The following is a 26490-nucleotide window of genomic DNA, read 5'->3' as shown; positions in this document are numbered from 1 at the left end:
GTGAGTGAGTGACTGGGTGAGTGTGCGAAACTCTCCACAGGTGTGAGTGTCAGAGTGACTGGGTGAGTGTGTGAAACTGTCCACAGGTGTGAGTGTGTGAGTGACTGGGTGAGTGTGTGAGACTGTCCACAGGTGTGACTGGGTGAGTGTTTGAGACTGTACATAGGTGTGGGTATGTGAGTGACTGGGTGAGTGTGTGAAACTGTCCACAGGTGTGTGTGACTGGGTGAGTGTGTAAAACTGTCCACAGGTGTGAGTGACTGAGTGAGTTTGTGAGTGACTGGGTGAGTGTGCGAAACTGTATACAGATGTGAGTGAGTGGGTGAGTGTGTGAGCGACAGTTTGAGTGTGTGAGTGTGTGAAACTGTCCACAGGTGTGAGTGACTGGGTGAGTGTGTGAGTGACTGGGTGAATGTGTGAGTGACTGGGTGTGTGAGTGAGTGACTGGGTGAGTGTGCGAAACTCTCCACAGGTGTGAGTGTGAGAGTGACTGGGTGAGTGTGTGAAACTGTCCACAGGTGTGAGTGTGTGAGTGACTGGGTGAGTGTGTGAGACTGTCCACAGGTGTGACTGGGTGAGTGTTTGAGACTGTACACAGGTGTGGGTGTGTGAGTGACTGGGTGAGTGTGTGAAACTGTCCACAGGTGTGTGTGACTGGGTGAGTGTGTAAAACTGTCCACAGGTGTGAGTGACTGAGTGAGTTTGTGAGTGACTGGGTGAGTGTGCGAAACTGTATACAGATGTGAGTGAGTGGGTGAGTGTGTGAGCGACAGTTTGAGTGTGTGAGTGTGTGAAACTGTCCACAGGTGTGAGTGACTGGGTGAGTGTGTGAGTGACTGGGTGAATGTGTGAGTGACTGGGTGTGTGAGTGAGTGACTGGGTGAGTGTGCGAAACTCTCCACAGGTGTGAGTGACTGGGTGACTGTGTGAATCTGTCCACAGGTGTAAGTGTGTGAGTGACTGGGTGAGTGTGTGAGACTGTCTGCAGGTGTGAGTGTGTGAGTGACTGGGTGAGTGTTTGAGACTGTACACAGGTGTGAGTGTGTGAGTGACTGGGTGAGTGTGTGAAACTGTCCACAGGTGTGTGTGTGTGTGTGACTGGGTGAGTGTGTGACTGACTGGGTGACTGTGTGAATCTGTCCACAGGTGTGAGTGTGTAAGTGACTGGGTGAGTGTGTGAGACTGTCCACAGGTGTGAGTGTGTGAGTGACTGGGTGAGTGTGTGAAACTGTCCACAGGTGTGAGTGAGTGAATCTGTCCACAGGTGTGAGTGTGTGAGTGACTGGGTGAGTGTGTGAGACTGTACACAGGTGTGAGTGTGTGAGTGACTGGGTGAGTGTGTGAAACTGTCCACAGGTGTGTGTGTGTGAGTGACTGGGTGAGTGTGTGAAACTGTCCACAGGTGTGTGTGTGTGAGTGACTGGGTGAGTGTGTAATGCCTCCTTGATTCTGGTAAAGATGTCCTAAATGTACATTTACCCTGAACAGGATGAACTGCTTACAGAAGATAAATGACTGAATGAATAGACATCCTTGGTGTCCCACCCCCACCTCATTCTTCACAACTGGAAGTTTACAAACTTTAAAGTCAACAGAACAGTGAAGAGTTTGTCAGCGAGTTGTTAAACTTTATTTCAGGAGCTGAATAATAACGATGACTCCTGCAAAGCTGTCCAAAGAAATTTATAACTGAAGTTGAGTGGCCACAAGCTAGGAATTTATAAATAGTTGTTTGTGTGTGTGTGTGTGTGTGTGTGTGTGTTTATTCTGATGTGAAGTAATTGAAAGATAAATTAAAGTAGTGTCCCTGTCACAGCTCCAGGGTCCTGGAGGTTGGGGGTTTGAGTCCCGCTCCGGTTTGTGAGGAGTGTGGTGAGTTCTCCCTGTGTCTGCATGGGTTTCCTCCGGGTGACTGTCTGTGAGGAGTGTGGTGTGTTCTCTCTGTGTCTGCATGGGTTTCCTCCGGGTAACTGTCTGTGAGGAGTGTGGTGTGTTCTCTCTGTGTCTTACATGGGTTTCCTCCAGGTGACTGTCTGTGAGGAGTGTGGTGTGTTCTCTTTGTGTCTGCGTGGGTTTCCTCCGAGTGACTGTCTGTGAGGAGTGTGGTGTGTTTTCCCTGTGTCTGCGTGGGTTTCCTCCGGGTGATTGTCTGTGAGGAGTGTGGTGTGTTCTCTCTGTGTCTGTGTGAGTTTCCTCCGGGTGACTGTCTGTGAGGACTGTGGTGTGTTCTCTCTGTGTCTGTGTGGGTTTCCTTCGGGTGCTCCGGTATCCTTTCACGCTCCAAAAACACGTTGGTAGGTTGATTGGAGACTCAAAAGTGTCCATAGGTGTGAGTGTGTGAGTGTGTGTCGCCCTGTGAAGGATTGGCGCCCCCTCCAGAGAGTTTAAAGTTGCTGCTGCACACCTCCACTCGCCAATCACTCATAATATTTATTGTCTCCTGAAGTTCACCTACATCACTCTTCACTGGCGCCCTGTAGCTGCCTGCACCAGGTTTAAAACTCTCCTGCTGCCTACAAAGCCAGGAACAGACCAGCCCCTCCCTGGCAACAATCAAGAGTCGGACTGCACCTCCAGCCCTTCCAGCCTCAGGTACAGCTCGACCTGATCCACAATCCCTAAATTTGTGGGTCCAGCGCTGTGATTGAAGAGACTCAAACGAGGGGGCAAGGCCATTCTAAAGTCTCTGCACTTGAGGTCTGAAGTGGAGCAGAATCTGAACGACTTGTTTTATCCCGTGTTTCTGACTCAGGCAGCACACAGAAAATAAGCAGGTCACTGGTTCGATCCCCTCGACTGCCAAGAATTATTGAGGCAGGGGAGAGTGAAGGAACAGTGCTTTATCCTCCCTCAGCATCCACAACTGAGATGCCCTTATGCAAAGCACCTAACATCCAACTGCTCCTGGGGTGTATATGTGTGTATCTGTGTGTTCATTGCCCCTAAACACTGGTGTGTGTGTTCACTGTCAGAGATCGGTTCATTACAAATTGGGTTTTAGTTCTGTGCAATGAGGCTAAAAGCAGGATTCTGTGTGATTGTGTTTGTGTCTCAGTCCAGAGACACACATCATCCACATTCAGCCATTTGGATCTAAAGCTCCTTTAATAATTGAGTTTGTATTTGTCGAGACCCAGTTAAAGTCACTGTTACCCGTCCCTGTACAGACACGGTGTCCGAATGCTTTCGGAGCCACAGGTGACGAAGCACGGCAGACAGAAAAGCTTGACGTCCATATGGCAGCAGTACAATTATAAACCCCCTCTCTATTCAAGCCCCTCTCTGTTGCTGTGTGTGAATAAGCGCGTTGTGTAATTCGCTGTAGTTTGACGTGAACAGCTGGAGTCTCACGCTTAACGTGAGCAGGTGTCAGACATGACATTTCCCTCAGAAAGCGTCTGTTTACTTCTGGGCTCTTTTCCATCCATTTCCACTGTCTCCTGGGGCCAGATGAAGGGGCCTGGGGCACTAATGTTAGCTGGAAGCTCAGTCCTCTTTTCTGTAATTATCCTCAGAGCGATTGCTGTGGACGGAGTTGCTTGGCTTGGTTTTGTGTGTGTGTGTGTGTCAGGTGGTTGTGGGGGGGGGGGGGGGGGGGTTGGTATCATCTGTGTCTGAAACATTCTAAATACTGTCTCCTGAGGCATTGCTTTGAGGGAAGAAGACATGAGTCGGGTCACAACCGAGCCTCTGTATATAATCCTGAGGTTCCTCCGTTGGGCCAATTTCTGCATCTTTTGCTGCCTTACTTTTCCCATAATCCTGTGTGTCAGCGCAGTCAGCAGTCCATGCTCCACCAACCCACACTCAGAGAGACTGTAAACAAATAGGAGAAATTTAAGTCCAATATTACCCTCCAACAACCAACAGAGATCACACCAAGGGAGAGGTATGCAAGTGTGGCGTAATGGTACTTTTCCATTGTAGCTACTCAACACAGCTCAACACACTTTTCAGTCCTGGTCCCAGGATGGGTTTTCCACTTCCACAGCTCTCCTGTTTAAGCTGTTCATATGGACATCGAGCTGTCTCTGCTTACATCACCAAGTGCGTTGATGATGTAACTGTCCTCAAGACCATCACCATTCATGCCAATCAGAAGCCATGGCTGACAGGCGAGGTCCAAAAGTTGCTGAAGGTTAGAAATGCTGCCTTCAAAGATGGAGAACAGGCTGGCCTGAAGACAGCCAACCTGTCTCGTGGCATCAGAAAGGCAAAAAGGCAGCACTCCAAGAGGATAGCCCAACGCTTCAGCGACAGCAGAGACACTCAGAGCCTGTGGCAGGGAATTCAGTCCATTACAGATTACAAACCCCCGCCACAGACCTGTGACAGCACCTCCTCTCTGCTGAACAACCTAAATGGGTTCTTCGCTCAGTTTGAGGCACTAAACCACACCCTGGGACATAAATCCACCCCCCCTCCTGGAGACCAGGTGCTCACACTGTCCTCAGATAGTGAGGATCAACGCTCGGAAAGCTCCTGGACCTGACAACATACCTGGTCGTGTGCTGAAGGACTGCGCTGGTGAACTTGCAGAGGTGTATTCTGACATCTTCAACACCTCACTGAGTCAGGCTGTGGTCCCTGTATGCTTTAAAGCCACCACTATTATCCCTTTCCCAAAGAAGTCATCACCCTCCTGTTTCAACGACTACCGCCCGGTTGCACTTACCTCCATCCTCATGAAGTGCTTCGAGCGGCTAGTCATGCAACACATCAGGTCTTCCCTCCCCACCTCCTTGGACCCTACCAGTTTGCATATCGTTCAAATCGTTCGACTGATTATGCTGTCTCCACTGCTCTCCATTCAGACCTTACTCATCTGGACAAGAAAGACAGCTATGTCAGAATGCTTTTTATTGATTTCAGTTCTGCATTCAACACAATCATCCCCCAACAGCTCATTCAGAAACTGGACAGACTGGGACTGAACACATCACTGTGCAACTGGCTGCTTGACTTCCTGACTGGAAGACCACAGGCAGTACGGGTTGGCAGTAACTCGTCCAGCACCATCACTCTGAACACGGGGGCTCCCCAAGGATGTGTGCTGAGCCCCCTTCTGTTCACTCTGCTAACCCACGACTGCTCTCCATCACACACCTCCAACCTCTTCATCAAGTTTGCGGATGACACGACTGTGGTAGGCTTCATCAGCAACAACGCTGAGTCACAGTACAGGAGCAACATGAGCCGGCTGGCCTCTCTTTCTGAACACTGAGAAGACCAAGGAGAATGTTGTGGACTTTAGGAGAACCCACACACAACATGCCCCTCTATCCATCAACGGGGCTGCTGTGGAGAGGGTGAGCAGCACCAAGTTCCTGGGTGTGCACGTCACAGAGGACCTCTCTTGGACCATCAACACAGCAACACTGGCCAAGAAGGCTCCCCAACAGCTCTACATTTCCGCAAGCTAAGAAGAGAAAGAGCTCCCCCATCATGATCACCTTCTACAGCGGGGCCATCGAAAGTATCCTGACTAGCTGTTTCACTGCGTGCACGGCCTCCTGCCGCAGAACCCTCCAGCGTATTGTGAGAACTGCTGAGAAGACCATTGGTACTTCTCTCCCCTGCCTTCAGGACTTATACAGCTCCCGTCTCCTAAGAAAAGCCCTCTGCTTGGCAGGTGATCCCACCCACCCGCTACACAGCTTCTTCAGCCTGCTGCCATCAGGGCGGAGACTGCGTAGTCTCAAGGCTAGTACCAGCAGACTGAGGGATAACTCCATCCATCAGGCTGTGAGAATGCCGAACTCTCTCCCTGCCCCCCCCCCCCCCTCCCCCCTCCAACTTCTGCCCCCCACACACACTACTCAGCAACCTCATCAATTACCACCAATACCCAACTGTGACTTTGAAAATCAGGCAGCCACTCAACCACTTTAACCAGCCTCCAGGCTTCATATCCCTATATTTGCACTACTGTTGACACCGGGCCTGTTTATATTGGTACTGTCACTTAAGCTCCTCATCAGACCTAACTGTGACTTTTTCAATAGGTATTATTTAGTTGTTATACGATTATCTTGCACTATTGTCAACTCTGCCCTGTACATCCAGTATCCTACCTCCAAATCAGGTTATTGTCTTCAGTCAGTGTCCCATTGTCTCATGTATGTCTATCAGTGAGCTGCTGGTATTGTATGTCCTGCACTTGTCTTCTGTTTGTTCACGTTCATATTTTTATAATCTTAGCTTAGTTGAATTTAGTCTATTGTTTGTTAAATGTTACTTCATCTTGTATTTTACTGCATCTTGACACCTTTGTATGTCCTGTAAATATGCAGAATTGACAATAAAACTCTCTTGACTTGACTCTTGACTCCTAAAGTTATCAGGTGTCGTCTCAAACCATGTCTCTAATGGGAACAGTGGGCTTTAGAAACCACAACGGCGGTAACGTTAAGCAGTGTTTACTCATGGTGTATTGGCGTGTTTTTGTTGTTGTTGAGAAACCACTTCCAGAACCAGGACCTGATTTACCTGGTGGAGAAGTGGAAAATGAGTCAAGGAGAAAAAAGGAGAAAAGCACCATAACTGATTCTCTGTGTTCCGAAATTCCACAAGGGAACTACTTGGAGATGTTCTGCTACAACAAACCTGAGGCAAGTGCGGAACACTGTTCCTGAGTCATTAACTCATTACTGACCGTAACAAGTCAGTTCTGATGAAGCTGAGTGTGTTGCTCTTCTGTCTGGAACCCAACGCTTTGATTTAAACAGGAACAGCTCCAAATGCCATCAGATCCACACAGCAATGATTTTACTCAGATAAAATTCTTAATACAACATGAATAGTCTAGAAACAGGAGAATAGTTTCATAAAACCTTCAGCAGAAGAATCATTCGAGGTTTTCACTACATTTAAAATAATTTAATCATTGCTCGCTCTCTCTCTCTTTCTCTCTCTGTGTCTCATTCTTTGAAATCACTGCTATCAGCATTTCATTTTATTCTCCTGAAGACAGGAAGAAAAGAGGGATGCAGCAGAACGGTAGAAGGAGGAGGAGATGAAAAATAAATGGCACTTTTATCTGATTTCCTCTCCTCTGTATCAGCTCTGTGATGAGACTGTGATAGGGTGAATGCTGTGTAATCATTCTCTCTCGCTCTCTCTCTCTCTCTCTCTCTCTCTCTCTCTCTCTCACACACACACACACACATACTTTCCTCGCTATATCCTTTCCCTCTTTTCTGTTTCTTTTTCCCCCTCTCACTTTACTCACTCCGTCTTTCCCATTCTCATTCCATCTTTCCTTTAATCTCTTCCTCTCTTTTCTCATCTCTCTCTTTCTTATATATATATATATATATATATATATATATATAAATAATCATTTTTGAAGTTATTAAATCATTACAACACACACACACACACACACCATTTCCTATCATATGGTTAAACACCACTCACCCAAAAAAAGTATGTTTTTAGGCACAATGTTCTTTTAATGAAAGGTGCCTTTACAAGGGCTGAGTAAATCCACAGATCGGCAAATAATCCACACACACCTCACGTAAAGGGTGACAAAAAGGGACGAGACGCGAGGAGGGGATGAGGGTGAACACACACACACAATGTACAAACAACAGCAACACAACAACAAAACAAAACAATGTCTATCTTTGTAACGCACACATAAGTGGATCAGACACTACAGTGTCTGGAGTTTTTAAACCCCTCGGTGTCTGGACTGAGAACAGTCTCACCGACCAAAAACATCCAGCTGACAGCATCCTGTGGGAGGTGTTCTTTGGGTTGTGTTTTTTTGGGCTGTGTCCTGTGGTCCTAGTTCTGGAAGCGGGTTCTTGTTTAGTGGCTGTTCTCTCGTGGTTCAGAGCGAGTCGAGTAGGGACTAAACCGTGGCGTGTAAACCTTGCAGAGCGCTGATTGTCCAGAGAGAGTCGTCACTCTACGCCACGCAACGCAGACGACCAGCACTAACTCTCCATCTGTAAAATCTCCAGCTGCAGGCAGAGATCACGTTTATTTTTATCTGACTCACAACGGCAGCTCGTAAAATTACGCCGTGGACTTTTGGTTCAAGAGATTCAAACGCTCCTTGGATTGGTGGCTGACGAAAGAATCCAGCGAGAGCTGGACGCTGCAACAAGGAAGGAACAAACTCTACTGATCTGTCTGAACTGATGATGGAGCTGTGTTCAGTCCCAAACAACAACAACACGCCAATACACCATGAGTAAACACCGCTTAACGTTACCGCTGCCGTTGTTGTGGTTTCCAAAGCCCACTGTTCCCCTTAGAGACAGGGTTAGAGACTACACCGGATGCATTTTGATGATGAGCTGTAGGAATGGAAAACCAACCAGGGAAAGGCATGTTGAGCCGTGAAAAGCCAAGCTGAAGCCATGCTGTGTTAAAGCATCTACAGTGGAACTGTGTTTTCTGGGGTGATGTGATCCAGAATTAATCGTCCAGGCCATGATCTTATTAATAAGAGGCTGAATGATATAAAATCCTCACAGCAGTGTTCCACGCCATCTAGAATTATCCCTTCGCAGAAGAGTAGAAGCTGTTACTGCAACAAAGAAGACCACACTCTTGATTAATGCCCCTCATTTCAGAGGAAGTGTTGGACGAGCAGGTGTCCAGATAGTTCTGGTTACTGCCCACGTCTGGCTTCTGGACGGTGTGAGAGGATGACTATGTGTTCATTTTCCCTCGTCCATAGTTAATCCCAGGCTAATGCTAATCTTCTCACTGAAAAATGTTCACTCACACTTCTCTTCATGATTTCTAGGGGAACACACACACACACACACAGGGTGACACATCCCTCATTGCCGGCAGAAAATAAATGTCAAACAGACCGACTGTAAAATCTCAGGAAGAGGAAAGATATAAAATATCCTTCCTCCAGCTCGGCTTTAAAGCAGCTTTGACTGTCAGTCCGCACTAGGCCTCATTCCCATACCAGGAATTCCAGGTTGGATATCTCTTTGGAAAAACTGAATGAGATTTTTGTTGTTAACACAGAAGAACGGGGATATGTTTAACTTCCTGAATGTCACTGATTCGTCTGTGTCATGAATTTATTAAACATTTTATTGTAAGTGATTTGTTCCTGAAAAAGTGTCAGATTCCAGCAGCAGACCAGGCTTTGTTTTGATTTGTTGTTGTTTTTATTTGTTGTTGTTTATTTGTTGTTGTTTTTTCAAGAAAGGACCAATAAGATGAAACTAAATGTATTAAAAACACAATGACCTCTCCTCGAGTGACTGGGTGAGTGTTTGAGTGACTGTGTGAGAGTGTGAAACTGTCCACAGGTGTGAGTGTGTGAGTGACTGGGTGAGTGTGTGAAACTGTCCACAGGTGTGAGTGTGTGAGTGTGAGAGATTGTCCTGAAGTGTGAGTGTGTGAGTGACTGGGTGAGTGTGTGAAACTGTCCACAGGTGTGAGTGTGTAAGTGTGAGAGACTGTCCACAGGTTTGAGTGTGTGAGTGACTGGGTGAGTGTGTGAAACTGTCCACAGGTGTGAGTGTGTAAGTGTGAGAGACTGTCCACAGGTTTGAGTGTGTGAGTGACTGGGTGAGTGTGTGAAACTGTCCACAGGTGTGAGTGTGTAAGTGTGTGAGACTGTCCACAGGTGTGAGTGTGTGAGTGACTATGTGAGACTATCCACAGGTGTGAGAGTGACTGGGTGAGTGTGTGAGACTCTCCACAAAGTGTGAGTGTGTGAGTGACTGGGTGAGTGTGTGAAACTGTCCACAGGTGTGACTGGGTGAGTGTGTGAAACTGTCCACAGGTGTGAGTGTGAGAGTGACTGGGTGAGTGTGTGAAACTCTCCACAGGTGTGAGTGTGAGAGTGACAGTGTGAGACTGTCCACATGTGAGTGTGTGTGAGTGACTGGGTGAGTGTGTGAAACTGTCCACATGTGTGAGTGTGTGAGACTCTTCACAGGCTTGACTGTGTGAGTGTGTGACACTGTTCACAGGTGTGAGGGTGAGAGTGACTGGGTGAGTGTTTGAAACTGTCCACAGGTGTGTGTGTGTGAGTGACTGGTTGAGAGTGTGAGTGACTGGGTGAGTGCGTGAAACTATCCACAGGTGTGAGTGTGTGAGTGACTGGGTGAGTGTGTGAAACTGTCCACAGGTGTGACTGTGTGAGTGTGTGAAACCGTCCACAGATGTGAGTGTGTGAGTGACTGTGAAACTGTCCACAGGTGTGTGTGTGTGTAAGTGACTGGGTGAGTGTGTGAGTGACTGCGTGAGTGTGTGAAACTGTCCACAGGTGTGAGTGACTGTGTGAGACTGTCGACATGTGTGAGTGTTTGATTGACTGTGTGAGACTGTCCACAGGTGTGAGTGTGTGAGTGACTGGGTGAGTGTGTGAAACTGTCCACATGTGTGAGTGAATGTGTGAGTGCGTGAGACTCTTCACAGGCTTGACTGTGTGAGTGTGTGACACTGTCCACAGATGTCAGGGTGAGAGTGACTGGGTGAGTGTTTGAAACTGTCCACAGGTGTGTGTGTGTGAGTGACTGGTTGAGAGTGTGAGTGACTGGGTGAGGGTGTGAAACTATCCACATGTGTGAGTGACTGGGTGAGTGTGTGAGACTGTCCACAGGTGTGAGTGTGTGAGTGACTGGGTGAGTGTGTGAAATTGTCCACAGGTGTGAGTGTGTGAGTGACTGTGTGAGACTGTCCACAGGTGTGAGTGTGTGAAACTGTCCACAGGTGTGTGTGTGTGTGTGTGTGTGTGAGTGACTGCATGAGTGTGTGAGTGACTGGGTGAGTGTGTGAAACTGTCCACATGTGTGAGTGAATGTGTGAGTGCGTGAGACTCTTCACAGGCTTGACTGTGTGAGTGTGTGACACTGTCCACAGAGGTCAGGGTGAGAGTGACTGGGTGAGTGTTTGAAACTGTCCACAGGTGTGTGTGTGTGAGTGACTGGTTGAGAGTGTGAGTGACTGGGTGAGGGTGTGAAACTATCCACATGTGTGAGTGACTGGGTGAGTGTGTGAGACTGTCCACAGGTGTGAGTGTGTGAGTGACTGGGTGAGTGTGTGAAATTGTCCACAGGTGTGAGTGTGTGAGTGACTGTGTGAGACTGTCCACAGGTGTGAGTGTGTGAAACTGTCCACAGGTGTGTGTGTGTGTGTGTGTGTGTGTGTGAGTGACTGCATGAGTGTGTGAGTGACTGGGTTAGTGTGTAAAACTGTCCACAGGTGTGAGTGACTGTGTGAGTGTGTGAAACCGTCCACAGATGTGAGTGTGTGAGTGACTGTGAAACTGTCCACAGGTGTGTGTGTGTAAGTGACTGGGTGAGTGTGTGAGTGACTGCGTGAGTGTGTGAAACTGTCCACAGGTGTGAGTGACTGTGTGAGACTGTCGACATGTGTGAGTGTTTGATTGACTGTGTGAGACTGTCCACATGTGTGAGTGAATGTGTGAGTGCGTGAGACTCTTCACAGGCTTGACTGTGTGAGTGTGTGACACTGTCCACAGATGTCAGGGTGAGAGTGACTGGGTGAGTGTTTACAACTGTCCACAGGTGTGTGTGTGTGAGTGACTGGGTGAGGGTGTGAAACTATCCACATGTGTGAGTGACTGGGTGAGTGTGTGAGACTGTCCACAGGTGTGAGTGTGTGAGTGACTGGGTGAGTGTGTGAAATTGTCCACAGGTGTGAGTGACTGGGTGAGTGTGTGAAATTGTCCACAGGTGTGAGTGTGTGAGTGACTGTGTGAGACTGTCCACAGGTGTGAGTGTGTGAAACTGTCCACAGGTGTGTGTGTGTGTGTGTGTGTGTGTGAGTGACTGCATGAGTGTGTGAGTGACTGGGTTAGTGTGTAAAACTGTCCACAGGTTTGAGTGTGTGAGTGAATGTGTGAGAGTGTGTGTGACTGGGTGAGTGTGAGAAACTGTCCACAGATGTGAGTGTGTGAGTGATTGGGTGACTGTCTGAAACTGTCCAGAGGTGTGAGTGACTGGGTGAGTGTGTGAAACTGTCCACAGGTGTGAGTGTGAGAGTGACTGTGTGAGTTTGTGAGAGTGTCCACAGGTGTGAGTGACTGTGTGAGACTGTCCACAGGTGTGAGTGTGTGAGTGACTGGGTGAGACTGTCAACAGGTGTGAGTGTACGAGTGACTGTGTGAGACTGTCCACAGCTGTGAGTGTGTGAGTGTGTGAGACTGTCCACAGGTGTGAGTGTGAGAGTGTGTGAGACTGTTAACAGGTGTGAGTGTGTGAGTGACTTTGTGAAACTGTCCACAGGTGTGAGTGTGAGAGTGACTGGGTGAGTGTGTGAAACTGTCCACAGGTGTGAGTGACTGGGTGAGACTGTCAACAGGTGTGTGTGAGACCGTCAACAGGTGTGCGTGACTGTGTGAGTTCTTGAGACTGTCCAAAGGTGTGAGTGTGTGAGTGACTGGGTGAGTGTGTGAAACTGTCCACAGGTGTGTGTGTGACTGGGTGAGTGTGAGAAACTGTCCACAGATGTGAGTGTGTGAGTGATTGGGTGACTGTGTGAAACTGTCCAGAGGTGTGAATGTGTGAGTGACTGGGTGAGTGTGTGAGACTGTCCACCGGTGTGAGTGTGAGAGTGACTGTGTGAGTTTGTGAGTGTGTCCACAGGTGTGAGTGACTGTGTGAGACTGTCCACAGGTGTGAGTGTGTGAGTGACTGTGTGAGTGTGTGAAATTGTCCACAGGTGCGAGTGTGTGAGTGACTGGGTGAGACTGTCAACAGGTGTGAGTGTGTGAGACTGTCCACAGGTGTGAGTGTGCGAGTGACTGTGTGAGACTGTCCACAGCTGTGAGTGTGTGAGTGTGTGAGACTGTCCACAGGTGTGAGTGTGAGAGTGTGTGAGACTGTCCACAGGTGTGAGTGTGTGAGTGACTGTGTGAGACTGTCCACAGGTGTGAGTGTGTGAGTGACTGTGTGAGACTGTCCACAGCTGTGAGTGTGACTGGGTGAGTGTGTGAAACTGTCCACAGGTGCGAGTGTGTGAGTGACTGGGTGAGACTGTCAACAGGTGTGAGTGTGTGAGACTGTCCACAGGTGTGATTGACTGTGTGAATGTGTGAGACTGTCCACAGGTGTGAGTGTGAGAGTGACTGGGTGAGTGTGTGAGACTGTCCACAGGTGTAAGTGTGTGAGTGACTGGGTGAGTGTGTGAAACTGTCCACAGGTGTGAGTGACTGGGTGAGACTGTCAACAGGTGTGAGTGTGTGAGACCGTCCACAGGTGTGCGTGACTGTGTGAGTTCTTGAGACTGTCCACAGCTGTGAGTGTGTGTGTGACTGTGTGAGACTGTCCACAGCTGTGAGTGTGTGTGTGACTGTGTGAGACTGTCCACAGCTGTGAGTGTGTGAGTGACTGGGTGGGACTGTCAACAGGTGTGAGTGTGTGAGACTGTCCAGAGGTGTGAGTGTGACTGGGTGAGTGTGTGAGACTGTCCACAGGTGTGAGTGTGAGAGTGACTGGGTGAGACTGCCAACAGCTGTGAGTGTGAGAGTGACTGGGTGAGTGTGTGAAACTGTCCACAGGTGTGAGTGACTGGGTGAGAGTGTGACACTGTCTACAGGTGTGAGGGTGAGAGTGACTGGGTGAGAGTGTGAAATTATCCACAGGTGTGAGTGATTGTGTGAGACTGTCCACAGGTGTGACTGTGTGAGTGACTGGGTGAGTGTGTGAAACTGTCCACAGGTGTGACTGTGTGAGTGACTGGGTGAGTGTGTGAAACTGTCCACAGGTGTGAGTGTGTGAGTGACTGGATGAGTGTGTGAGACTCTCCACAGGCTTGAGTGTGTGATTGACTGTGTGAGTGTGTGACACTGTCTACAGGTGTGAGGGTGAGAGTGACTGGGTGAGTGTTTGAAACTGTCCACAGGTGTGAGTGTGTGAGTGACTGTGTGAGAGTGTGAGTGACTGGGTGAGTGTATGAAACTGTCCACAAGTGTGTGTGTGTGAGAGTGTGAGTGACTGGGTGAGTGTTTGAAACTGTCAACAGGTGTGTGTGAGTGACTGGGTGAGTGAGTGAAACTGTCCACAGGTGTGTGTGTGTGTGTGACTGGGTGAGTGTGAGAAACTGTCCACAGATGTGAGTGTGTGAGTGATTGGGTGACTGTGTGAAACTGTCCAGAGGTGTGAGTGACTGGGTGAGTTTGTGAGAGTGTCCACAGGTGTGAGTGTGTGAGTGACTGTGTGAGACTGTCCACAGGTGTGAGTGTGAGAGTGACTGGGTGAGTGTGTGAAACTGTCCACAGGTGTGAGTGTGTGAGACTGTCCACAGGTGTGAGTGTGCGAGTGAATGTGTGAGACTGTCCACAGGTGTGAGTGTGAGAGTGTGTGAGACTGTCCACAGGTGTGAGTGTGTGAGTGACTGTGTGAGACTGTCCACAGGTGTGAGTGTGCGAGTGACTGTGTGAGACTGTCCACAGCTGTGAGTGTGTGAGTGTGTGAGACTGTCCACAGGTGTGAGTGTGAGAGTGTGTGAGACTGTCCACAGGTGTGAGTGTGAGAGTGTGTGAGACTGTCCACAGGTGTGAGCGTGTGAGTGACTGTGTGAGACTGTCCATAGGTGTGAGTGTGAGAGTGACTGGGTGAGTGTGTGAAACTGTCCACAGGTGCGAGTGTGTGAGTGACTGGGTGAGACTGTCAACAGGTATGAGTGTGTGAGACTGTCCACAGGTGTGAGTGTGAGAGTGTGTGAGACTGTCCACAGGTGTGAGTGTGTGAGTGACTGTGTGAGACTGTCCACAGGTGTGAGTGTGTGAGACTGTCCACAGGTGTGAGTGTGTGAGACTGTCCACAGGTGTGAGTGTGTGAGTGACTGTGTGAGACTGTCCACAGGTGTGAGTGTGAGAGTGACTGGGTGAGTGTGTGAGACTGTCCACAGGTGTAAGTGTGAGAGTGACTGGGTGAGTGTGTGAAACTGTCCACAGGTGTAAGTGTGAGAGTGACTGGGTGAGTGTGTGAAACTGTCCACAGGTGTGAGTGACGGTGTGAGTGACTGGGTGAGACTGTCAACAGGTGTGAGTGTGTGAGACCGTCCACAGGTGTGCATGACTGTGTGAGTTCTTGAGACTGTCCACAGGTGTGAGTGTGTGAGTGACTGTGTGAGACTGTCCACAGCTGTGAGTGTGTGAGTGACTGTGTGAGAGTGTCCACAGCTGTGAGTGTGTGAGTGACTGGGTGAGACTGTCAACAGGTGTGAGTGTGTGAGACTGTCCAGAGGTGTGAGTGTGACTGGGTGGGTGTGTGAGACTGTCCACAGGTGTGAGTGTGAGAGTGACTGGGTGAGTGTGTGAAACTGTCAACAGGTGTGAGTGTGAGAGTGTGTGAGACTGTCCACAGGTGTGAGTGTGTGAGACTGTCCACAGGTGTGAGTGTGTGAGTGACTGTGTGAGACTGTCCACAGGTGTGAGTGTGAGAGTGACTGGGTGAGTGTGTGAGGCTGTCCACAGGTGTAAGTGTGAGAGTGACTGGGTGAGTGTGTGCAACTGTCCACAGGTGTGAGTGACGGTGTGAGTGACTGGGTGAGACTGTCAACAGGTGTGAGTGTGTGAGACCGTCTACAGGTGTGCGTGACTGTGTGAGTTCTTGAGACTGTCCACAGCTGTGAGTGTGTGAGTGACTGTGTGAGACTGTCCACAGCTGTGAGTGTGTGAGTGACTGTGTGAGACTGTCCACAGCTGTGAGTGTGAGAGTGACTGGGTGAGTGTGTGAAACTGTCCACAGGTGCGAGTGTGTGAGTGACTGGGTGAGACTGTCAACAGGAGTGAGTGTGTGAGACTGTCCACAGGTGTGAGTGTGTGAGACTGTCCACAGGTGTGAGTGACTGTGTGAATGTGTGAGACTATCCACAGGTGTGAGTGTGAGAGTGACTGGGTGAGTGTGTGAGACTGTCCACAGGTGTAAGTGTGAGAGTGACTGGGTGAGTGTGTGAAACTGTCCACAGGTGTGAGTGACTGGGTGAGACTGTCAACAGGTGTGAGTGTGTGAGACTGTCCACAGGTGTGCGTGACTGTGTGAGTTCTTGAGACTGTCCACAGGTGTGAGTGTGTGAGTGACTGTGTGAGACTGTCCACAGCTGTGAGTGTGTGAGTGACTGTGTGAGACTGTCCACAGCTGTGAGTGTGTGAGTGACTGGGTGAGACTGTCAACAGGTGTGAGTGTGTGAGACTGTCCAGAGGTGTGAGTGTGACTGGGTGGGTGTGTGAGACTGTCCACAGGTGTGAGTGTGAGAGTGACCGGGTGAGTTTGAGAGACTGTCCACAGGTGTGAGTGTATGAGTGACTGTGTGAGACTGTCCACAGCTGTGAGTGTGAGAGTGACTGGGTGAGTGTGTGAAACTGTCCACAGGTGCGAGTGTGTGAGTGACTGGGTGAGACTGCCAACAGGTGCGAGTGTGTGAGACTGTCCACAGGTGTGAGTGTGAGTGTGACTGGGTGAGTGTGTGAAACTGTCCACAGGTGTGAGTGACTGTGTGAGACTCTCCACAGGTGTGACTGTGTGAGTGACTGGGTGAGTGTGTGAAACTGTCCACAGGTGTGACTGTGTGAGTGACTGGGTGAGTGTGTGAAACTGTCCACAGGTGTGAGTGTGTGAGTGACTGGATGAGTGTGTGAGACTCTCCACAGGCTTGAGTGTGTGATTGACTGTGTGAGTGTGTGACACTGTCTACAGGTGTGAGGGTGAGAGTGACTGGGTGAGTGTTTGAAACTGTCCACAGGTGTGAGTGTGTGAGTGACTGTGTGAGAGTGTGAGTGACTGGGTGAGTGTATGAAACTGTCCACAAGTGTGTGTGTGAGAGAGTGTGAGTGACTGGGTGAGTGTTTGAAACTGTCCACAGGTGTGTGTGAGAGAGTGTGAGTGACTGGGTGAGTGTTTGAAACTGTCCACAGGTGTGTGTGAGTGACTGGGTGAGTGAGTGAAACTGTCCACGGGTGTGTGTGTGTGTGTGAGTGACTGGGTGAGTGTGTGAAACTGTCCACAGGTGTGAGTGTGTGAGGCTGTCCACAGGTGTGAGTGTGTGAGTGACTGTGTGAGAGTGTGAGTGACTGGGTGAGTGTGTGAAACTGTCCACAGGTGTGTGTGTGTGAGAGTGTGAGTGACTGGGTGAGTGTTTGAAACTGTCCACAGGTGTGTGTGAGTGACTGGGTGAGTGTTTGAAACTGTCCACAGGTGTGTGTGAGTGACTGGGTGAGTGAGTGAAACTGTCCACAGGTGTGTGTGTGTGTGAGTGACTGGGTGAGTGTGTGACACTGTCCACAGGTGTGAGGGTGAGAGTGTCTGGGTGAGTGTGTGATGCCCTCAGGTGGACTGGTGCTCAGTCCAGGATGTGGACCCACAGGGTTCCAGACCTGGATTAATTGTTTAGAACATGGATGGACAAATATGTAAATGAATGAATGAATTAATGAACAAACGAACAAACAATTACGTTTTAAGAGGGGTGAGACGAGTCCGTTTTTAGTATTTCATCACTATGATTTTATAAAATGCTTTTATCAGTCGTTTGTCAAGTGTTTAAACAGGGTCAAGACAAAAGAAGCTCTCAGACTCAAGAGAAACCTGCCCCTTAAATCCCTCTTCATCTCCAGTATGTGTGTGTGTGAGAGAGAGAGAGAGAGAGAAAAGTCCTTTCATCATTAATTAAGGGACAGTCACACACACACACCTCCACGGCTAAAGCAGATAATGGATTAAACGATTATCCTGTTTGAGCTTGTGCTGTTTCGGATTACATGACTTTTACCCTTCACTGACACTTGGTGAGCTCAGACACCTCAAAAACACAAGCCCAGGGCCATCAAACGTGTGCCAACACCTTTAAAAACCAACTCACCACATCCTGAGGCCCCAGCATTCGACTCGGAAAGAATAAGGGTCAACAAGAAATTTAACAGTGTGGAATATCTACAGGTTTAATCAGAGTCAAGAACTGTCTGGACCCTGTTCTCCACCAGAGGGCAGTGTACGGTCTGCAGCTCAGAGTTTACTTTAAAGAAAAGAGCAATAAAAAGTGTGGCTGTTTGAGCGGGTGTCCTGAACGGTGATCTGGGTTTTGGAGGTTAATCCTCAGACTGTGTTTGTGAGTGTGAGGATCACTCCCCAGATCAGGATGAGCTGGAACCAGAGTGGAGAGCTTTAACACATGCTTGTCTCCTGATTGAAGAGGACATAAGGGGAATCTCTTGCTTGATACCGAGCTGCATTCTTGATAGCAGCGTGGTATCAGCTTGATTTCTAGAAACCCAAGGAAGCTTTACAATTAACACTGCACACAACGCCAGTCCCTTCAACATTCAATCCACACACACACACCTGAGAAGTGGCAGCGAAACACAAACAGCATCCCCTCAACCAGGAACGACCATCCTCCTGGAGGAGAACATCGGGCACTAGAGTTTCACCCAAGACAGAGCGCCAATCCATATTTGGCACATACACATTCACTCATTCACTCACATACATACAGACATTCATTCACTCACTCATTCATTAACCCCAGGACAGTATTTAGAGAAGCCAACTCACCTAACCTCCATGTTTTTGGGCCGTGGGATGAAACACATGCAGACACATGGAGAACACAGAAACTCCACCCCGATTGGACCTGAACCCAAGATCCCAGCGCTGAGAGGTGAACCTCACCGAGCCTGGGACTGTGCATCTTTTGATAAAGGTAAATGGACAACTTTAAGGGTACCTCTACAGTTGTGGGCAATTGTAGTAATCTGCACTTCCACGACTAAATGTTTTTTAAGGTGGAACGTTGTGTGTGAGTAAGAAGCGACTGTATCTTTTAAGGTGGAGCGGTGTGTGTGAGTAAGAAGCGACTATCTTTTAAGGTGGAGCAGTGTGTGTGAGTAAGAAGCGACTATCTTTAAAGGTGGAGCGGTGTGTGTGTGTAAGAAGCAAATGTATCTTTTAAGGTGGAGCGGTGTGTGTGAGTAAGAAGCAAATGTATCTTTTAAGGTGGAGCGGTGTGTGTGAGTAAGAAGCAACTGTATCTTTTAAGGTGGAGCAGTGTGTGTGAGTAAATCTTGTTGGTGTCTGAAGTGTAAATTGTAAGTGTTTATTCACTGTTTGAATTCCCACAGAAACTCGTGTAACTCGAGCTGTTTAGTTTTGAAGCACTTTCGCTCTGTGTTTACTTTCATGCAGTGAGCGCTCTCCTGAATTTAGAGTCAGTTCCACCTTAATTAATGTAACTGTAACAGCAAATATAAGTCAGTGTTACCCCCCTATGGAGCAGGGATAGAACAACATCCTCATCTCGGTTGGTGCTTTTCAGCGTTTGGAGTCTCTCCGTTGTCTAAAATCCTCCAGAACACATTAAACCGGTTTTGAACTTGCAAACAGATTTGAGAGCTAGCGAAATGCCAAGAAACATCTGAAAGAAAAAAAGTTTTTTTCTTACAATCATGAGCTATGCCTTTAACACTAGGCCTGACAGGTTTCAGCCCTATCTCTTCTGTCTCTGTCTTGTTTTCCTGTATTCTCATGCTCTGACTGTTTTCCCTAATGCTTCTCTCTTTCTGTGCCCCTATCAATGCCCCATTCCTCATGTGACTCACACAGGTGTCCCTTGTTTGTGAAGGTTTATCAGCCCTGTCCCCAGCCTCAGTGTTATTGATCATTAGTGTTTTGTGGTTCCTGGTTGGTTTGTTCTCTCTTGTGGTATGTTGTTTCCTAGTGTTTCTGACTTTCTTAATCTGTAGGTCATAGCTCTTTATTTTCTTGTTTAGCTCCTGGCTCATTTTTTTATTATGCTCCAAGTATTGCTTATAGCAGCAGTTCTCAAACTGTGGTACACCCAGCACTGGTGGTACGTGAAGCAGTAAGAGGCAGTGCGCCACATGACCTCCAAAAGTTGACTATAATTAATGGATTTATTCATAACTGAAAGTCTAAAGTGTTCATGTGTAAATCACACAAAGTTTCACAGTTTTCACAATTACGCCCCAATGAAGTTTGTTTGTGTTTAAAAAAAATACAACGTGCTGCACATACACCATAGTTGATTAAATTTCTAAGGAAACGGTGGGGAGGCAACGTTCTGCCACTTTATTCCAGGGAGGGAATGTGATCGCCCAGTTTTTTTGAGAAGTCCGTGTAAAGAAAGCCCAGTTACAGTGGTTTACTGAATGTAAAACAAGGCTAGAGACAGACATGAGCAGTTTGTAGTTTATTATTAAAAGGGCAAAGTAGAAATGAGAAAAGCCGAGACCACACTGAGAGAAACTCCAGAGCCCAGTGAGAACTCTGAAAACGTGAAGACAAAACAGAAGAAAATACTCAGCTGAAGGAAAACAACACATTTTTGCTTTGGTTCTTGTTACAAGCTCTGGTTCTGTTTTCTTGGCTCTGTTTCACATGGCTTTGTTATTGTTTTGTTATTGTTTTACACAGCGTTTTCTGGGCGGACCGCTGCTGATTAAACAGAATTTTAGACAAAATACCACATTTTAGCACTTTTCCATTCACAGCGCAATTAACTAATTTTTTCCTTCATTAGGTTCTTTTTGTTATTGTTTATAAATAAGATTAGTAAATAATTTAAATCAGCACAGTGTCAACATTTTTATCATTTAATCATTTTATATCAGGCTTATACTCATTATTATATCTCTCATAGTTGTTGGTAATATTTGTATTAGTGTGTTTTCCAGAATCTGTAAAATCTGTCTGAGGAGATTATAAATGAGTTATATCCTGTACAGGACAGTAATCTGAGTGGTCCGATGGAGGACCAGTAGTGGTGTGACAGCCTTTTTACTCTATCTGACTGATATATGATCGCTGTCTGAGGTGTCTCTGCCTTAGCCCTGCCCTGTCATTAGTGTTCCCACCTGGGCCTCCTTTATAATCCTGCCCTCTCGTTATCCTTCCGAGGTGTTTCTTGTCTGTGCTCCTTATATATACCCCTTTGGTTTCAATGTATAGATGTGTGTATTTTCTGTCTTTCAGTTTACACGTGTCTACCCTGGTTCACGGCTGTTTCCTGTCCGTCTTTGTTTAGTGTTTGTTTTGTTCTGGTTTTGCTGTCGTTTTGTTAATTAAAATCCTTGTGTGAACATCCGCCTCCTTGTCTTCCCTGCCATTACTTTCCTGTCAAAACTTTAGGAACAAGTTGTGTACGATAGAAAACAAGCCCCAACAAATAAAGATTAAATCAGACTTTTTGGTATAAAGTTTATTTTTGATATAGACTTCTGTCAAAAACATTCTGATCAAAACAAAACTCTCATGTCACCCTCGTGTCGATGCCGCCCCCTGATCACAGAGCCATGTTTATTCACAAAAATGAAGTGGATGGAAACATGATTCATTTCTCATTTTTTCTGCTGATATTTCTGTATTGGCATCGTATTTGTGAAGTATTTGGATACAAACCCTTGTGCTTTCACGAGCGGTACTGTGCTGTTGAGGCCGCAGGGAAATCTCCCAGTTCTCCCGATGGCCAGTCCAGGCCTAGTCTCAGTCCTGTGTTCAGTTCCTCGTTTGTCTCTGTGATGGTTTTTGTTTTATTTCCAAGTGTGTTCAAAGATATATGTGCTTTATTCTTTGCTTTTGCCATTATTCTCTATTTTAGTTTCTGTATGTTACTTTGTTTAATAAAGAGCTACTTTCCATTACTTCTGCCTCCACAGTTCTCCACACACAGGACACGCCCACTGGGGAAGTTCACTCCAAGAAACAAAAACTGTTTGATACTGTGGGGAATTTAGACCAGCCAATCCCACCCTCGTGATCCTGTCATTGTTGAGAGTTTAGACCACATAGTCCTGACGTTTCTGCCACAGTAGTTGGGCATTTGATTTAACACGAGGAGACACTGGGTTATTAGCCGCAGATGGTTAACAGAAAAGGTGTGCAGAGCCTGCCTTCTACCGCCAGTCGTCTAGTTTGGACGTGGGGTAAAAAAAGTTTAAACAAATCAACAAATCATTTTTGACCTTGTGTAAATATATACATAGACATAGATATCATTTCTTTTGGACATTTGATGTTGATGGTGAGATTTTCACAGAGTAGCAGATCTAAAATGGTGCATTCAGGAAAAACAAACACATTCTCAGAGATGAATAATTCAGCTCCATCCTTCTGACGGCTGAGAAAATAAATCCAAAAACAATATTTTTCTCAGCAGCAGAATCATCTGCTGCAGTGATTAGTTTAACCACCAGTTAATCAGCGTTCACACAGCACCCTGTCTCACACCTGTGTTATGTATAATATCATCCCATAATGGAGAAAAATATGTAAAATTTTTGTTTATCCATAATCCCTGTAGTAATAAGTCAGTAATGTTTCCTTAATATCTCTGTAGATACAACTAAATGAACATGTAGTGTCTCTTTAATATCTGAAATTCCTTCTTAACACCTTTATAGTGTCTTCTTAATACTTCTGTATTTCCACTTTAAAAGCAGATGTGGACAAAAAATTTGTTTATTAAAAAACACTAAGCAAAAATTTGCCCCAAGTCTGAAAACACAGGATAAAGCGAGCTGCTCTGCTTCTGACGTCAAGTGCAGAGACTTGAGAATGGCCCCGCCCCCTCGTCTGAGTCTGTCCAATCACAGCGCTGGACCTGCGTTTATGTGAGAGCACAAAGACGAGGTTAAACTCAGCAAAACAGACTCAACGAGCACAGAGAAATAAGAGCACTGTGGTATTTCAGAAACAGGAAATGCCTAAAATACACACCCTTGTCACTGGAAGCTTTGGTTACTGCCTGGAATGTGAAATATGGCTAAACTAACAACAGATGGTGTAGTAGCGCCACCTTACGTTCTCTCTGTGAAATACAGCTGAACTAACAGTTCCTACTCACGCATGTGCCTTTCAACATTAGGAGTCAGTCACTCAGTAACTCAGTCGGCAAAAATGCCTCTTCAAGGCCGGCCAAGTAGGTGCTCGGGCAAAAAAAAAAATTACAAATCATCTCAAAATATAATTAATTAATCATCCCAAAAGCTAATTAAGCTTATCATTCCAAAGAACGTATGACTGCTCCACAGCCCAATGCTGGTGACCTTTAATACCCCTCTAAGCCACACTTGGCATGGCACTTGAGAACACAGAACTTGACCCTGTAAAAACTGGACTCTAAAAGAATACTTAGGCCGCCGTGGCCTGGTGGTTAGGGAACACAGGATGTGTAACCAGAAGGTTGTTGGTTCAATCCCCAAGCGCCGTGGCTAGGGCTGCCCACCACTCCAGGCATGTGTGCTGACTGCCCCCTAGTGTTCACTAGTGTGTGTGTAAATGTGTTTCACTGCACAGATTGGGTTAAATGCAGAGAACAATTTCCTCTGTGTGTAGCACCGTGGCCAGTAAAGTGATTCTGATTCTAATTTTAATATAAGATTTTTGGAACGTAGGACATAGGCCCTGAAGATAAAAATGTTCTTTGGACCATTCTCAGAGTATTTAAAATTTACCAACTTATGAGAAAAATAACAAAAAGGTCCAAAATACACCCTCCCTCTTTGGGGGAGGCGTGTCCGTTACGGGAGAGTCGCAGACACCAGTCGAGTGAAGTTCAAAGCAAATCAAAGTATTTATTTAACAATACTGGATCCAGGAGAACTAACACATTGAGAACAGTGTGATACCCCTCCCAAGTGAAAACTCTGACCTCACATGATCTGACTCCAACAGTTATACCCCAGATGACGTATAGCCTGGTGGTGAGGCGTTTTCTGGCTGATTAGCGTATATTAATATGCATAATTTCATGTGTTAGTACTCAGCTCTTCACGTGCAAGATTCAAGTGCCTGTTGTGACCCTGACGACATTCATTATCTGGCCAGGCTGACAATGGGCCTCTCTTCCCAGCCCTCTTTTCCCGAGAAACTAAAATTTAGGGAGTCAGAAATGCACTTCAAGGCCACAAACAGAAGCTACAGATCAGCGCCTCCGTGACCAACACTATGATGTCAGTGTGTTACAATCCTGGAGTGCACATCTGTTCAAGATTAGACGTTAAGAATTAAGAATGTGTAAATATCATGCCATATAGTGAAGTTAGCTTATAATATGTCTTTAGGAGTAATTATCATATGAGTTAGTAGTGCAGAATCAAGCAAAAATGTTTAACTACATGTGTAAGTAATTCATAATGTAAATACTGGTTAGTCATTCATATAAATACATATAGGGTACAGGATTTCACACAATGAGTATGTAATTGTAAATGCTAATTTAACTAATCATCATTTAAGGATATTTGTCAACAAACACAAAGTAATAAAATTGTGTCCCACGACAGCCCCAATAATGTGAGAATTTGGAAATATATAGAACCCTAGAATATTAGGACACTGGAAATGAAGGGCTCAGATCATTGGTGTATTGGCTGAGGGGAAGAAAAAGGTGCGTGCAAGGAACAGTTTTATTTGCAGAAACAAAAGCAAACAAAACAAACAGTGAAAATGAAAACATAAACTAAAAATCAACTGAACAGAAACAAGACAGGAACGAACAGTACACAGCCATGAACCAGTATAGACATACAGAAAATACTCAGACACAGAAACATACATCTACACACATGACCAGACAAAGGGAGCACTGAAACTAAAGGGGTATAAATGCGTTAGCACAGACTAGGAACACCTGGGAGAGATAACGAGAGGTAGGGCAGCAAAGGAAACACAGGTGGGAACACTGACAACAAGGTGAGGCTAAATCAGAGACATGGGAGGAGACTGGAACAAAACAAAAAAGAGCTGTGTGCTCATTAAGCCCATGGCAGACAAGTGAAACATAAAGGAACAGGGCAGAAATCATGACAGGACTTTGGGTACATTAAGACCTCAGAATAAAGACGGGAGGTTTGTTTCCTGTCCTGATATTTTACCTGATTTAATATTACATTTTTACTCCTTTTTTGGGGCTAAAACTAATTGCAAGACTTTAAACTGAATGAGCGTTTGATGTCCGGTCAGTGGGGTCGGCCCTAAAAGCAGATGAGCCACTTTATAAAAGTCTTTGGACTGTCTCACAGTTCTTCTACATTTTCTAAATCTGTGTGTACACGCGCTGTAATAAATATTGCTGTTGAATGACAGGCATTGTTATGCTCATGCTATAAATGTCTGTAGCTTCATGAACGCACACCAACAGAGCCTCATTATAAGGGAGATTTTCAGGGAAAGTGTCCATCAGTGACACTGTCCCGCACTTTACTGGAGTTTTCTCTCAACCCAGAAAGGCCTCACACTCCTCAAACTTGTTTACTGCTATTTTGAGTCACGCTCTGTTTTTCAAAGTTGAAAAAAAGCAGATGACAGCAAGCACAGAGAGCGGCACAGAGCAGCAGGACGGTGTTCTCTGCAGTTATGGAGCTCTATTAGTGTGGCTGACTGTCAGTAGCTGTACCTGCGTGGGGCTCTAAGGCCTTCTCTGTCTCAAAAAAAAAAAAAAGAGAGAAAGAAAAAAAGAAAACCCTAGAAAACTGCAGTAGGTCCATTTGCCCTGCATTCCGGCTCCACCAGCCTCACACACACACAGCAGGTGTGTGTGTGAGGCTGGTGGAGCCGGAATGCAGGGCAAATGGACCTACTGCAGTTGACCCCAGGCAAGAGTGGGGTCAACACCTCACACACTCAGTGACCAAGCTCTCTAAAAGTCGTGTCGTGACCGTGCAGTCATCTGAAGAAATGAAAAACTGAAAATGAAAATAGATTGAAAGACACAAATATAGTGGCACAGAAAGATAGAAAAGTAAGACATTTGACCAGCAGCGTCTTAGAAATAATACATTCTACAAAATGAAGGTGCAACAAAATTGTTTTAAAGGAATTTAATATTTAAAAAAGAGGTGTGTGAGGAACCACATACAATTTAAACCTTATTAATACAAAAGTGGGTACTGTGTCTGTCACAGCTCCAGAGTCCTGGAGGTTGTGGTTTTGAGTCCCGCTCCAGGTGACTGTCTGTGAGGAGTGTGGTGTGTTCTCCCTGTGTCTGCGTGGGTTTCCTCCGGGTGACTGTCTGTGAGTAGTGTGGTGTGTTCTCCCTGTGTCTGTTTGGGTTTCCTCCGAGTGGCTGTCTGTGAGGAGTGTGGTGTGTTCTCTCTGTGTCTGTGTGGGTTTCCTCCGGGTGCTCCAGTTTCCTCCCATGCTCCAAAAACACACGTTGGTAGGTGGATTGGAGACTCAAAAGTGTCCTCCGGGTGACTGTCTGTGAGGAGTATGGTGTGTTCTCCCTGTGTCTGCATGGGTTTCCTCCGGGTGACTGTCTGTGAGGAGTGTGGTGTGTTCTCCCTGTGTCTGTTTGGGTTTCCTCCGAGTGACTGTCTGTGAGGAGCGTGGTGTGTTCTCCCTGTGTCTGTTTGGGTTTCCTCCGAGTGGTTGTCTGTGAGGAGTGTGGTGTGTTCTCTCTGTGTCTGTGTGGGTTTCCTCCGGGTGCTCCAGTTTCCTCCCATGCTCCAAAAACACATGTTGGTAGGTGGATTGGAGACTCAAAAGTGTCCGTAGGTGTGAGTGAATGTGTGAG

At 46.8% G+C, this 26490-nt stretch overlaps 1 long non-coding RNA gene across 4 annotated transcripts; it reads right to left on the bottom strand.

Annotated features, from left to right (window-relative positions):
* Positions 1-3105: 3105 nt before the first annotated feature.
* On the bottom strand, positions 3106-19485 carry LOC136692901 (uncharacterized). Of its 4 annotated transcripts, XR_010801996.1 has the most exons (4): positions 19219-19485; positions 18513-18648; positions 8491-8545; positions 3106-3816 (listed from the first exon to the last, which is right to left on the bottom strand). It is a non-coding gene; the product is annotated as an uncharacterized lncRNA (long non-coding RNA). The 4 variants fall into 4 exon arrangements; XR_010801995.1 differs by lacking the exon at positions 8491-8545; XR_010801994.1 differs by lacking the exon at positions 3106-3816 and having other exon boundaries at positions 7483-8545.
* Positions 19486-26490: the final 7005 nt, after the last annotated feature.

The sequence above is a fragment of the Hoplias malabaricus genome, chromosome 3, assembly GCF_029633855.1.
Source record: "Hoplias malabaricus isolate fHopMal1 chromosome 3, fHopMal1.hap1, whole genome shotgun sequence".
NCBI classification, from domain to species: domain Eukaryota; kingdom Metazoa; phylum Chordata; class Actinopteri; order Characiformes; family Erythrinidae; genus Hoplias; species Hoplias malabaricus.
This window is presented reverse-complemented; position numbering and strand designations above follow the sequence as displayed.